The following is a 14,593-nucleotide window of genomic DNA, read 5'->3' as shown; positions in this document are numbered from 1 at the left end:
TTTTACATATACCCATGCTGGGTGAGAGAAATATCTTGGCAAAAAACAACTTTTACCATTTTTTTAATACAAAGTTGGCATTTGACCAAGATATTTCTCTCACCCAGCATGGGTATATGTAAAATGACACCCCAAAACACATTCCCCAACTTCTCCTGAGTACGGCGATACCACATGTGTGACACTTTTCTGCAGCCTAGGGGCGCAAAGGGGCCCAAATTCCTTTTAGGAGGGCATTTTTAGACATTTGGATCCCAGACTTCTTCTCACGCTTTAGGGCCCCTAAAAAGCCAGGGCAGTATAACTACCCCACATGTGACCCCATTTTGGAAAGAAGACATCCCAAGGTATTCAATTAGGGGCATGCCGAGTTCATAGGAAAAAATTTGGGCACAAGTTAGCGGAAATTGATTATTTTTAGTTTTTTCTCACAAAGTCTCACTTTCCGCTAACTTTCAATCTTTCATGGACTCAATATGTCCCACAGCGAATACCTTGGGGTGTCTTCTTTCCAAAATGGGGTCATTTGTGGGGTATTTGTACTGCCCTGGCATTTGAGGGTCTCCGCAATCATTACATGTATGGCCAGCATTAGGAGTTTCTGCTATTCTCCTTATATTGAGCATACAGGTAATGAGATTTTTTTTTCCGTTCAGCCTCTGGGCTGAAAGAAAAAATGAACGGCACAGATTTCTTCATTCGCATCGATCAATGTGAATGAAAAAAATCTCTGCCCAAAAAAAAAAAAAGGAGAGGAAAGGCGTCTGCCAGGACATAGGAGCTCCGCCCAACATCAAAACCCACTTAGCTCGTATGCCCTGGCAAACCAGATTTCTCCATTCACATCAATCGATGTGGATGAATAAATCATTGCCGGGATTATATATATATTTTTTATATACAAAGTGTTTGCCAAAGCATATGAACACCGCCTCATATGCCTCGGCAAACGTATCTTTTACTGCAGAGGAGAAATCTCGTCTTGCAGCGCCGCATACACCGACTTTTGTGTAATCTGACAGCAGCGCAATGCTTCTGTCAGAATGCACATCAGTGCTGCAGCTAGTCGATCGGTTGGTCCACCTGGAAGGTAAAAAAAACAAAACAAAAAAGAAAAAACCAGGCCGCAACGCAATACATTTTATTAACTTTATAATAACTTTAGAACAGAACATATAAACTTTATTTAACTTTTGAAACTGAACGTTAACTTTTTTGCTTACTGGTGTTTTTTGTTTTGTTTTGTTTTTTTACCTTTATAGGAAAAACCTCTCCTTCCCCATGGGACAATGTGCAAAGCGCCCAAAGATGTGGCGAAGTACATTATGTACTTTGTCCCAGGTGAAAGGAGAGGTTTGCAGCAGCTCTGTGGGAATGGGCCCTAATTGCCCTGTGTGCCTGTCCTGGTGAGATGTGATCCCTATGCTAAGTGTACCTGTGTGTGGTACTTCCAGAAGCACTCCCCTAAGCATAGGGCAGGGTGGTCAGGGCAGTCAGGACAGAAATAGCGGGTGTCACGCCTTATTCCACTCCTGCTACAGACACGACATCTTTTTCGGGGTGACGGTTGGGTTGAGGTACCAGGAACAACACTGGGGAAATGTCGCTCGTGTAGACGGCTAACTACACTGGTGGATGGGGCCACGGAACCTCCTGGGTACAGGATGTTCTCGATGATCTCTTCCTGAAATTTGAGGAAGGATCCTGTTCTCCCAGCCTTACTGTAGAGAACAAAACTATTATACAGAGCCAATTGAATCAAACATACAGACACCTTCTTATACCAGTGTCTGGTGCGTCGGGAAACTAAATACGGAGACAACATCTGGTCATTGAAGTCCACCCCTCCCATGTGAAGGTTATAGTCGTGGACTGAGAGGGGCTTTTCAATGACACGGGTTGCTCGCTCAATTTGTATTGTCGTGTCTGCGTGAATGGAGGAGAGCATGTAAACGTCACGCTTGTCTCTCCATTTCACCACGAGCAGTTCTTCGTTACACAAGGCAGCCCTCTCCCCCCTTGCAAGACGGGTGGTAATGAGCCGTTGGGGGAAGCCTGCGCGACTAGTTTGCGCGGTGCCACAGCAGCCAATCTGTTCTAGAAACAAATGCCTGAAGAGGGCCACACTTGTGTAAAAATTGTCCACATAAAGATGGTACCCCTTGCCAAATAAGGGTGACACCAAGTCCCAGACTGTCTTCCCACTGCTCCCCGGGTAGTCAGGGCGACCGGATCTTTTCCCTCATAGATACGAAATTTGTGGGTATAGCCTGTGGCCCTTTCACAGAGCTTATACAATTTGACTCCATACCGGGCGCGCTTGCTTGGGATGTATTGTTTGAAGCCAAGGCGCCCGGTAAAATGTATCAGGGACTCGTCTACGCAGATGTTTTGCTCAGGGGTATACAAATCTGCAAATTTCTGGTTGAAGTGGTCTATGAGGGGCCGAATTTTGTGGAGCCGGTCAAAAGCTGGGTGGCCTCTGGGACGGGAGGTGGTGTTGTCAGTAAAGTGCAGGAAACGCAGGATGGCCTCAAAACGTGCCCTGGACATGGCAGCAGAGAACATGGGCATGTGATGAATCGGGTTCGTGGACCAATATGACCGCAATTCATGCTTTTTGGTTAGACCCATGTTGAGGAGAAGGCACAGAAATTTTTTTAATTCGGAAACTTAGACTGGTTTCCACCGGAAAGGCTGGGCATAAAAGCTTCCCGGGTTGGCGGATATAAATTGTGTGGCATACCGGTTTGTTTCTGCCACAACTAAGTCCAAGAGCTCCGCAGTCAAGAACAGCTCAAAAAATCCCAGGGCTGAACCGATCTGAGCTGTCTCAACCCAAACTCCAGACTGGGCGGTGAAAGGGGGAACTACTGGTGCGGCTGAAGTTGGGGGCTGCCAATCAGGATTTGCCAGCACCTCAGGGATTCTAGGGGGTCTACGGGCCGTCTTTGCGGTGGCTGCGACGGGGTAACTAATCCACGTGCCACCGTACCAGCTTCAACTGCCCTTCTGGTGCTCGCTACTTCACCAGGTTGTACGGCAGTGCTGGTACTAGGTCCAGGATGGGCTGCGCTGCTGGTGTATGCCTCACCACGTAATCCGACAGCGCCAGCCCCACTCTGCTGCCCTTGCAGCGGATCCTGCGCAACCTGTGGTCTAGCAACACGGGCAGTGTTGCAATTTTTTTTGTCACTGCGGCGGGGCGGGCGTGGGCGAACGCACGTGTGGGCGACCGATCAGGCCTGATCGGGCAAACACTGCGTTTTGGGTGGAGGGCGAACTAAGGTGACACTAATACTATTATAGATCTGACTGTGATCAGTTCTGATCACTTACAGATACTATAAAAGTACAAATGCTGATTAGCGATACGCTAATCAGCGAATCAGTGACTGCGGTGCGGTGGGCTGGGCGCTAACTGATCCCTAAACTACCTAACCAAGGGGCCTAAACCATCCCTAAAACCTAATAGTCAATACCAGTGGAAAAAAAAAGTGACAGTTTACACTGATCACTTTTTTCACTTTCACTAGTGATTGACAGGGGCAAGAAGGGGTGATCAAGGGGTTAATTGGGGTGCAGGGGGGTGATCTGGGGCTAAGTGTGCTGTTTGGTGCTACTCACTGTGATGCCTGCTCCTCTGCTGAGACCAACCGACAAAAAGGACCAGCAGAGGAGCAGGGAAGCCATTTAACACATCATATTTACTAATATGATGTGTTAACTAGCTTCTGATTTGATATTTAAAAAATCGCCAGCCTGCCAGCAACGATCATTGGCTGGCAGGCTGGTGACGTGACCCCCCTCGAACTTTTGCCGGCCCGCGATGCGCATGTATATGCGTGACTGTGCGCAGCGCTGCCGCCTCCGGAACGCGATCCTGCGTTAGGCGGTCCGGAGGCGGTTAAATTTGGTCTCTTTTCTCACGCTCCCTCTCCGGCTTGGAATCCTGATTCCCCGCCACTGGTAATCACCATGGTAGGCGCATAAAAGAACATCGAAAGTTAATAGAGCAGATATCAAATTGGATGGTGAACATCACGGGGACGTGCGACATGGTGGGGCAGTAAGTTTGCACACACCTACATGAACTGACTGACAGGGGTCAGCCCCTGCAACTTCTGGGTCTCCAAATTGGGCACATGGCCTGAGCTTGCCCTTTACACTTTGGAGGTGCTGGCCTGCCCTGCAGCCAGTGTATTGTCTGAACCAGTGGTGGGCACTGTTATGGGGGATCTGTGGAGGACACTGTTATGGGGGATCTGTGGAGGACACTGTTATGGGGGATCTGTGGAGGACACTGTTATGGGGGATCTGTGGAGGACACTGTTATGGGGGATCTGTGGAGGACACTGTTATGGGGGATCTGTGGAGGACACTGTTATGGGGGATCTGAGGAGGACACTGTTATAGGCAGGGGATGTGTGCTATGACACATAGGGCCATGAGGGGGGCCAGCATAAGACACACATATAGCATCTTATGCTGGTCCCCCTCATGGCCCTATGTGTCCCCTCATGTGTCCTAAACTGCGCACATAACTGGCTTTGTGTGCAAAATTTTTTACTACTGTCTGAACTCTGAAACAAGCTCTCTCCTATTGATAAAATGGCCAGCCTCTGTACTCACTATGAATACACTGTAGCGAGCGGGCCGGTGTTCTGCCACTTTTCTATACCCTGACAAAAGTCTATACCCGGAAGTGATGTAGCTGCACCGGAAGCCGCTCGCTGCAGTGCATTCATAGTGACAGTGAGTACAGAGGCTGGCCATGTTATCAATAGGAGAGAGATTGTTTCAGAGTTCAGACAGTAGTAAAAGTTCGCGATTCGATTATTCGCGATTCAATTATTGCGCACCAAAGAGCCGCATAGAAGTGTCTAAAGAGCCGATTGTGGCTCGCGAGCCGCACTTTGCCGACCACTGGTCTGAACGTGTGTTTAGCACGACTGGAGGGGTATATTTCCCAATGTTTTGGGGTGTACCCTAATAAAAAAAAAAATATATAAACATTTTTTAAAACAAAAAGCAGTGTAGGCTACCTCCTCCACCGCCACTTCCACCTACACCGCCACATCCACCGCCTCCTCAACCTCCTACTCCATATGGACCTGGTCCTCCTAGATCAAGATTTTTTTTTTTTTTTTTACGTATTTTATGTTATTTTAAGTCATTTCCCTATCCACATTTGTTTGCAGAGCACTTGTCATGCTCTTAACCACATTTTGAAGGCATTTGCAGCCCTCTAGCCCTTTCCATGACATTTTTACAGCCATTTTAGTACTCAAATGTTTGGGGGTCACCATTGACTTCAATGGGGTTCGGGGTCAAGTTCGGGTCCCGAACTCGAACTTTTTTCCGAAATTCGGTCGAACCCGTCGAACCCGAACATCCAGGTGTCCGCTGAACTCTATATAGCACGTTTAGTGGAATCATAATTGTGTGCTTGCAGGATGTGTCTGGACACACTGGGGGTCGTGTATTAATAGATGTACGCCAATTTTTGGTATATATCTGTCGTAGATACGGTCGAAAGCGGACTTCTTCCGTATCCACGCCACGTACACCAGTTCTAAAAAAGGGGGCACGGCGTGGGGGCCAGTCGCCTGTCTCATTTTCCTTTTCTAGGCCTGTTTTAGGCATAGAAAATGATCTAAATCTCCTCCACTACGGGTGCTGGCGTGGATACAGGCCAGCGGGGGATGCGCCTCTACATAACTTAGGCGCATCAATCGCCAGACAGCGGTGTGCCGGCGGCAGAAGGCTATTAGACAGATCGATCTGCTGCCAGCATGCTGTAAGATCAGGACTGCCTGATGAACGGGCGTTTGCTCATTCATTGGGCATTGAGAGCCAGTATTAGACTGCCAGATTATCAGCGACGAGCGCTCATATACCCTTAAGGCCTCTCTCTCGCGAGCGTGACGGATTGTCTCCGGATGCGTTCAGTGAAACTCGCAGCATTTTGCAAGCAAGTTCAGTCAGTTTTGTCTGCGATTGCGTTCAGTTGTTCCGTTTTTTTTCCACGCGGGGGCAATGCGTTTTGATGCGTTCTTCACGCGCGTGATAAAAAAACGGAAGGTTTACAAACAACATGTCTTAGCAATTATCAGTGAAAAACGCATCGCATCTGTACTTGCTTGCGGATACAATTCGTTTTTCACTGAAGGCCCATTAACTTCTATGGGGCCAGGGCTGCGTGAAAAATGCAGAATATAGAACATGATGCGTTTTTCACGCAACGCAGAACTGATGCGTGAAGAAAAAATGCTAATGTACACAGATCCAATTAAATGAATGGGTCAGGATTCAGTGTGGGTGCTAGGCGTTCATGTCACGCATTGCACCCGCGCGGAAAACTTGTTTGTGTGAAAAGGGCCTAAGTGAGGGCCCATAGCTTAGCAGTTGCAATCTTCCAGAAGGCACATGCTCTTGGCGGTTTCACTCACAGAGAGTCAAGCTGCAGTATTAGGCACAAACGCCATACGGACGAGCCAGTGTGTCAGTGACTTGCAGGAATGCCGAGGCTCCTTTCATTGTCATGATCCCGGGGGACCTAGAGTTCAGGCCCCCACCATCAATAGAAATGGCTTGTCCTAACGAGGTATCTGGCTTATTCCGCTTTCCCACTGAAAATGTAGGCACTGTTGGTCAAAACGAGCATGCATGTTTATGGGGCGCTTCTTCGGCTGACATCTACTGAACCTGTATGTCCGGCAAATCTTCCTTTATCATTTATAGGGTGCTGGCAACCATAATACACAGGAGTTACCTACACATCCTATAGAGAGCTGCAAGGGGTGAAATCCACAGCAATTCTGCAACAAATCCCCATATTTTGTGTCAGATTAGATTGTGGTGTATACTTCATCGCCCTTTACAGCAGCTTGTTGTATGGTGTGAGAATGCAGTGTCCTCCAGGATAGCCCCCACTTGTAGATTTAGGCATTAAAGTGCAAATTACATTTAGCATAAAACAGGTCCCAGATATTGGGAAGACCTTGGAGATGGTTGATGTTTGTCCTCTGCACACACAACACATACTGGAAGCAGAGGCTGAAGGAACAAGGTCAGAACCAGCAAATTATTACTTACTGCCCTGAACGAGGCGTTTTACAGGTTGAAAACCAGGAGCTTCCATGCTTTGGAAAAGCTAAATGTCACCACACCCGAATTCTCATCTGATGAGCCAGACATTCAGGTTTCTTGAGATGGGGTTGGAAGCCAAAATCAGGAGTGGATCATTAAAGGTAAGAAGTTACGGGCAGATGCAACGTCACCACTTTTTTCGAAACGCCTCCTGGTTATTTTTTTGCTCCCAGAACAAACCTAAACAGATCTGAAAGCTCCAAGAGCCGGTTACTACAGCGGACACATCCGTACATAAGAGCCGGTTACTACAGCGGACACATCCGTACAGAAGAGCCGGTTACTACAGCGGACACATCCGTACAGAAGAGCCGGTTACTACAGCGGACACATCCGTACAGAAGAGCCGGTTACTACAGCGGACACATCCGTACAGAAGAGCCGGTTACTACAGCGGACACATCCGTACAGAAGAGCCGGTTACTACAGCGGACACATCCGTACAGAAGAGCCGGTTACTACAGCGGACACATCCGTACAGAAGAGCCGGTTACTACAGCGGACACATCCGTACAGAAGAGCCGGTTACTACAGCGGACACATCCGTACAGAAGAGCCGGTTACTACAGCGGACACATCCGTACAGAAGAGCCGGTTACTACAGCGGACACATCCGTACAGAAGAGCCGGTTACTACAGCAGACACATCCGTACAGAAGAGCCGGTTACTACAGCGGACACATCCGTACATAAGAGCCGGTTACTACAGCGGACACATCCGTACAGAAGAGCCGGTTACTACAGCGGACACATCCGTACAGAAGAGCCGGTTACTACAGCGGACACATCCGTACAGAAGAGCCGGTTACTACAGCGGACACATCCGTACAGAAGAGCCGGTTACTACAGCGGACACATCCGTACAGAAGAGCCGGTTACTACAGCGGACACATCCGTACATAAGAGCCGGTTACTACAGCGGACACATCCGTACAGAAGAGCCGGTTACTACAGCGGACACATCCGTACAGAAGAGCCGGCTACTACAGCAGACACATCCGTACATAAGAGCCGGTTACTACAGCGGACACATCCGTACATAAGAGCCGGTTACTACAGCGGACACATCCGTACATAAGAGCCGGTTACTACAGCGGACACATCCGTACAGAAGAGCCGGCTACTACAGCAGACACATCCGTACATAAGAGCCGGTTACTACAGCGGACACATCCGTACATAAGAGCCGGCTACTACAGCAGACACATCCGTACATAAGAGCCGGTTACTACAGCGGACACATCCGTACAGAAGAGCCGGTTACTACAGCGGACACATCCGTACAGAAGAGCCGGTTACTAAAGCGGACACATCCGTACAGAAGAGCCGGTTACTACAGCGGACACATCCGTACAGAAGAGCCGGTTACTACAGCGGACACATCCGTACATAAGAGCCGGTTACTACAGCGGACACATCCGTACAGAAGAGCCGGTTACTACAGCGGACACATCCATACAGAAGAGCCGGTTACTACAGCGGACACATCCGTACATAAGAGCCGGTTACTACAGCGGACACATCCGTACAGAAGAGCCGGTTACTACAGCGGACACATCCGTACAGAAGAGCCGGTTACTACAGCGGACACATCCGTACAGAAGAGCCGGTTACTACAGCGGACACATCCGTACAGAAGAGCCGGTTACTACAGCGGACACATCCGTACAGAAGAGCCGCCGTCATCATGGAGAAACGTAAGTATTATAATAAGTTTACGAGAGATGGATACGTTCAGTTACAAAATGACAAAATAATTTCTAGAAAAGCAATTAGAAAAATCTGTAATTTTCATCACTTACTGTATCTTCCTAGAATATCTTTTGTTATGTTTTACTGTAAATGTGTCTATTACTTCCATATGGTTTTATAACAATATTTATATTTGGATTATTCTTATACTTAGGGTTTTTTTACTCTGGGAATATTGTTTCTATCGGTCATTGATTGTCCCACTTTCTGAACCTTTAGTGAGGCTTCACCTCAGCGTTATGTATTCCGTTCTAAGCAAGTTATAATGGAAAGCCATAACGGAAAATAACGGAATCCATATAATGCATTATATAGAGAGCAGCTCGGATACACCTCCCACTGCGCTGTGCATTATATAGAGAACAGCTCGGCTACACCTCCCACTGCGCTGTGCATTATATAGAGAACAGCTCGGATACACCTCCCACTGCGCTGTGCATTATATAGAGAACAGCTCGGATACACCTCCCACTGCGCTGTGCATTATATAGAGAACAGCTCGGATACACCTCCCACTGCGCTGTGCATTATATAGAGAACAGCTCGGATACTCTCCCACTGCGCTGTGCATTATATAGAGAACAGCTCGGATACACCTCCCACTGCGCTGTGCATTATATAGAGAGCAGCTTGGATACACTTCCCACTGCACTGTGCATTATATAGAGATCAGTTCGGATACACCTCCCACTGCACTGTGCATTATATAGAGAGCAGCTCGGATACACCTCCCACTGCGCTGTGCATTATATAGAGAGCAGCTCGGATACACCTCCCACTGCGCTGTGCATTATAGAGAGAACAGCTCGGATACACCTCCCACTGCGCTGTGCATTATATAGAGAGCAGCTCGGATACACCTCCCACTGCGTTGTGCATTATACAGAGAACAGCTCGGATACACCTCCCACTGCGCTGTGCATTATATAGAGAACAGCTCGGATACACCTCCCACTGCGTTGTGCATTATATAGAGAACAGCTCGGATACACCTCCCACTGCACTGTGCATTATATAGAGAGCAGCTCGGATACACGACCCACTGTGCTGTGCATTATATAGAGAACAGCTCGGATACACCTCCCACTGCGTTGTGCATTATATAGAGAACAGCTCGGATACACCTCCCACTGCGTTGTGCATTATATAGAGAACAGCTCGGATACACCTTCCACTGCGCTGTGCATTATATAGAGAGCAGCTCGGATACACCTTCCACTGCGCTGTGCATTATATAGAGAGCAGCTCGGATACACCTCCCACTGCACTGTGCATTATATAGAGAGCAGCTCGGATACACCTCCCACTGCGTTGTGCATTATATAGAGAGCAGCTCGGATACACCTCCCACTGCGTTGTGCATTATATAGAGAGCAGCTCGGATACACCTCCCACTGCGTTGTGCATTATATAGAGAGCAGCTCAGATATATTCTCACACTGTGCTGAACAGTCACTGCTCTGCAGACTCCAAGGTAATGGTACCGCACAGTGGTAATAAGAGACCAACTCCCCGCTCCTTTTGCACACAGTCACGAGGGGAGGTGCGAGGTCACCGGCAAGGAGAGGGCCCGGGTCACTGGTGCAGCAACCAGATTACAGGTAGCTTGGATAAGCCGCTTGTTTGCATTAGCTCCCTCTGCTGGTCAAGTGGGAAACATGGAATATTAATATTTCATTTTTTATATTTCCAAAAACGTGAAAACTAAAAAACATCTTTAAAATGGACAAAATCTTGAAAAATTGCATGAAAGATTCCTTTGAACTTTTTCACTGATAAGAGGATAAAAAGCACAGTCCTTTTGAAAAGTTCTTAAAGGGAAACTGTCATGTTTTTCTTATTATATAACTGGATTGGTCAGACTGAGTTCACCTTAGCTCCCTAGTTACTACTTTTGTATAGGTATTGAATTACCTAGTAATTGCAGCGCGTCCTCTCCTCCCCCAGGCATTTCAGTGGTGCAGACAAGACAGCGTTGCTAGGTGTCCTCCGTCTCCTATCTTCTATATACAGAAGGCGGAGGACGGCAGTCCAGGACGCTTTGGAGGAGCGGTTGCTATGGACGGAATCTTATTAAATAATTAGTGATTACGGATTATCACCACAGCAGCAACAACATATATGAAAGTTTAATTTTGAGTGAAAATATGACGGTTATCCTTTAACTCTTTAGATCACTAACAAATATTGTGCAGCCATTAACTCCTTCTGGACCTCTGCTGTAGATGTACAGCCGAAGCCGGTCTTTGAAGATGGTGCCTGCTCGCGAGCGCAGTGGGCGCCATAACTGCCGGGTTTCTGCTGTTTTAAATAGCAGAGACCTGGGTATAATGTCTGCGATCAGCGAAAATGCCGATCGCAGACATGTAACTGCTCAGATGCCGTGGGCAAATGTGAGAGCGTTAAAACTGGAAGCTGCACACTTCCCAGACTGGGCAGCTTCCCCTGGCGGAGATCAGGGATATCGATCCATACTAGTAATAGGCCTGAGCCTGTACAAGGCTTTCAGCCTGATTATTAGTATTTTCCAATGATGGCCTACAGGTGGCAGCACCGCATTGGACTATACTAAATCCAGTTCTTTATAATGCATAGATATCTATTACAGAATATCAGTGGCAATCTAATGATCCCACCTAGGGTAGCTTAAAAAATTTTTTAAAAGGAAAGAAAAAATGATTTGAAAAAATATACAAAAATTGAAAATATAAATGTTCAGCTCACACCGCTTCCTTTCCCTAGAATAAAAAGATAAACATGACTCCTGTGTCCCTAATCAATCATACTATAAAAATGTAAAAAAACTTATTCCCATACGACAAACGGAAAAAAATATTAAAAATGGCCGATTTAGTATGTTTTTAAAATGTAACTTTCCAAAATAAAAATTTAATAAAATGTGATTGAGCAGTCAGACACCCTGGTATCGATAAAAACTACAGATCGTCCCACAAAAAATGAGCTAGACATAACTATAAAAATGTTATGGGGGCAGAATATAGCGATGAAAATAAAAAATACATTTTTTTTTTACAGGTTTAATTTTTTTTTGTATTAATAAACAAGAAAAACAATATAAATGGGATATTGTTCTAATCATATTGACCCGGAGAATGAAGGGTATGGGTCAGTTTTACCTCACAGGGAACGCCATGAAAACATAACCGATTGTGTTCTTTTCTAATTCCACCCCATTTAGAATTTTTTTCCAGTTTCCCATAACATCCCATCAAATGCAATTTTAAATAGTGCCATTAGAAAGTGCAACTTGTCCCACAAAAAAAAAAAAAAACAAGCCCTCATACGACTATGTTAATGGTAAAATAAAAAATCTATGGCAAGGCATGGATTAAAGACAGAAAATCGCAAAGTCCTGAAAGGGCTAATTTTGCAGACTGAGCAGTGTCGGAACATAACTGAAACCCAATTCAAGGACACCACACATACAGTTGCAAGAAAAAGTATGTGAACCCTTTGGAATGATCTGGATTTCTGAACAAATTGGTCATAAAATGTGATCTGATCTTCATCTAAGTCACAATAGACAATCACAGTCGGCTTAACCTAATAACACACAAAGAGTTAAATGTTACCATGTTTTTATTGAACACACCATGTAAACATTCACAGTGCAGGTGGAAAAAGTATGTGAACCCCTAGACTAATGACATCTCCAAGAGCTAATTGGAGTGAGGTGTCGGCCAACTGGAGTCCAATCAATGAGATGAGATTGGAGGTGTTGGTTACAGCTGCCCTATAAAACACACACCAGTTCTGGGTTTGCCTTTCACAAGCAGCATTGCCTGATGTGAATGATGCCTCGCACAAAAGAGCTCTCAGAAGACCTACAATTAAGAATTGTTGACTTGCATAAAGCTGGAAAGGGTTAAAAAAAATAATCTCCAAAAGCCTTGCTGTTCATCAGTCCACGGTAAGACAAACTGTCTATAAATGGAGACAGTCCAGCACTGCTGCTTCTCTCCCTAGGAGCGGCCGTCCTGTAAAGATGACTGCAAGAGCACAGCGCAGACTGCTCAATGAGGTGAAGAAGAATCCTAGAGTGTCAGCTAAAGACTTACAGAAGTCTCTGGCATATGCTAACATCCCTGTTAGCGAATCTACGATACGTAAAACACTAAACAAGAATGGATTTCATGGGAGGATACCACAGAGGAAGCCACTGCTGTCCAAAAAAACATTGCTGCACGTTTACAGTTTGCACAAGAGCACCTGGATGTTCCACAGCAGTACTGGCAAAATATTCTGTGGACAGATGAAACCAAAGTGGAGTTGTTTGGAAGAAACACACGACACTATGTGTGGAGATAAAGAGGCGCAGCACACCAACCTCAAAACCTCATCCCAACTGTGAAGTATGGTGGTGGGGGCATCATGGTTTGGGGCAGCTTTGCTGCGTCAGGGCCTGGACGGATTGCTATCATCAAAGGAAAAATTAATTCCCAAGTTTATCAAGACATTTTGCAGGAGAACTTAAGACCATCTGTCCACCAGCTGAAGCTCAACAGAAGATGGGTGCTGCAACAGGACAACGACCCAAAGCATAGAAGTAAATCAACAACAGAATGGCTTAAAAAGAAGAAAATCCGCCTTCTGGAGCGGCCCAGTCAGAGTCCTGACCTCAACCCGATTGAGATCCTGTGGCATGACCTCAAGAAAGCGATTCACACCGGACATCCCAAGAATATTGCTGAACTGAAACCGTTCCGTAAAGAGGAATGGTGAAGAATTACTCCTGACCGTTGTGCACGTCTGATCTGCAACTACAGGAAACGTTTGGTGGAAGTTATTGCTGCCAAAGGAGGTTCAACCAGTTATTAAATCCAAGGGTTCACATACTTTTTCCACCTGCACTGTGAATGGTTACATGGTGTGTTTCTTGCAACTATATAATACAAAAGACATCTTTATTATGTTATCTCCAAATAGATATACAAACATAATTATTAAAAGCAATAAAAACAACAATGCAGGACATATCAATATGGAGCTAGAGGGGGAGGAAAACCCCCAAAGTAAGTTTTGCCTCGCTTATTCTGGGGGCGTAACGTACGAGGCGAAGCTCCATATTGGTATGTCCTGGCTGTTTCTGTGCCTTCTCTTAGTTTTCCCCGTATACTGTGGTCTATTGTGACTGAGTAAGGGGGGGTTCTTTCTATAACATGTGGACTGCAGGGGGTGATGCCTGTGTCTGATTGTTTTCCCACCATATATTGAAATTTTTTAAGATGATGGTATGTGGATAACCAGACCCAGACACCGACTATTTTGCGATGTGGATATAGGCACCAACCAGGGATCCAGTTTGTATATACCATTTATAATTCTAGACCTTTTTATATGCGATATGTAGATTTAGAGCGAGGTGGGGATATCGCCTTCACTGCACCCACCTGCTTTGCTGGTTTTATTGCTTTTGATCATCATGTTTGTAAATCTATTTGGAGAGAACATAATAAAGATGTCTTTTGTATAATAAGTGTTGTTCTACCCTCACCAAAGTCCATTTACTTTAATGAACATGTGTCTGGCGAGAACCTGGACTCTGACGTACCGCAGTTCATGACGAGTTCAGTACCCCCTGGATGATTGCCAGTAGTGTCGCAGAGCAAGAAGTGACCACCCGAAAATCACACAGAATCTTACACTATAGGATTTGTGGTCGCAAGCT

Source organism: Bufo gargarizans, chromosome 9 (assembly GCF_014858855.1).
Source record: "Bufo gargarizans isolate SCDJY-AF-19 chromosome 9, ASM1485885v1, whole genome shotgun sequence".
In the NCBI taxonomy this organism is placed as follows: domain Eukaryota; kingdom Metazoa; phylum Chordata; class Amphibia; order Anura; family Bufonidae; genus Bufo; species Bufo gargarizans.
This window is presented reverse-complemented; position numbering follows the sequence as displayed.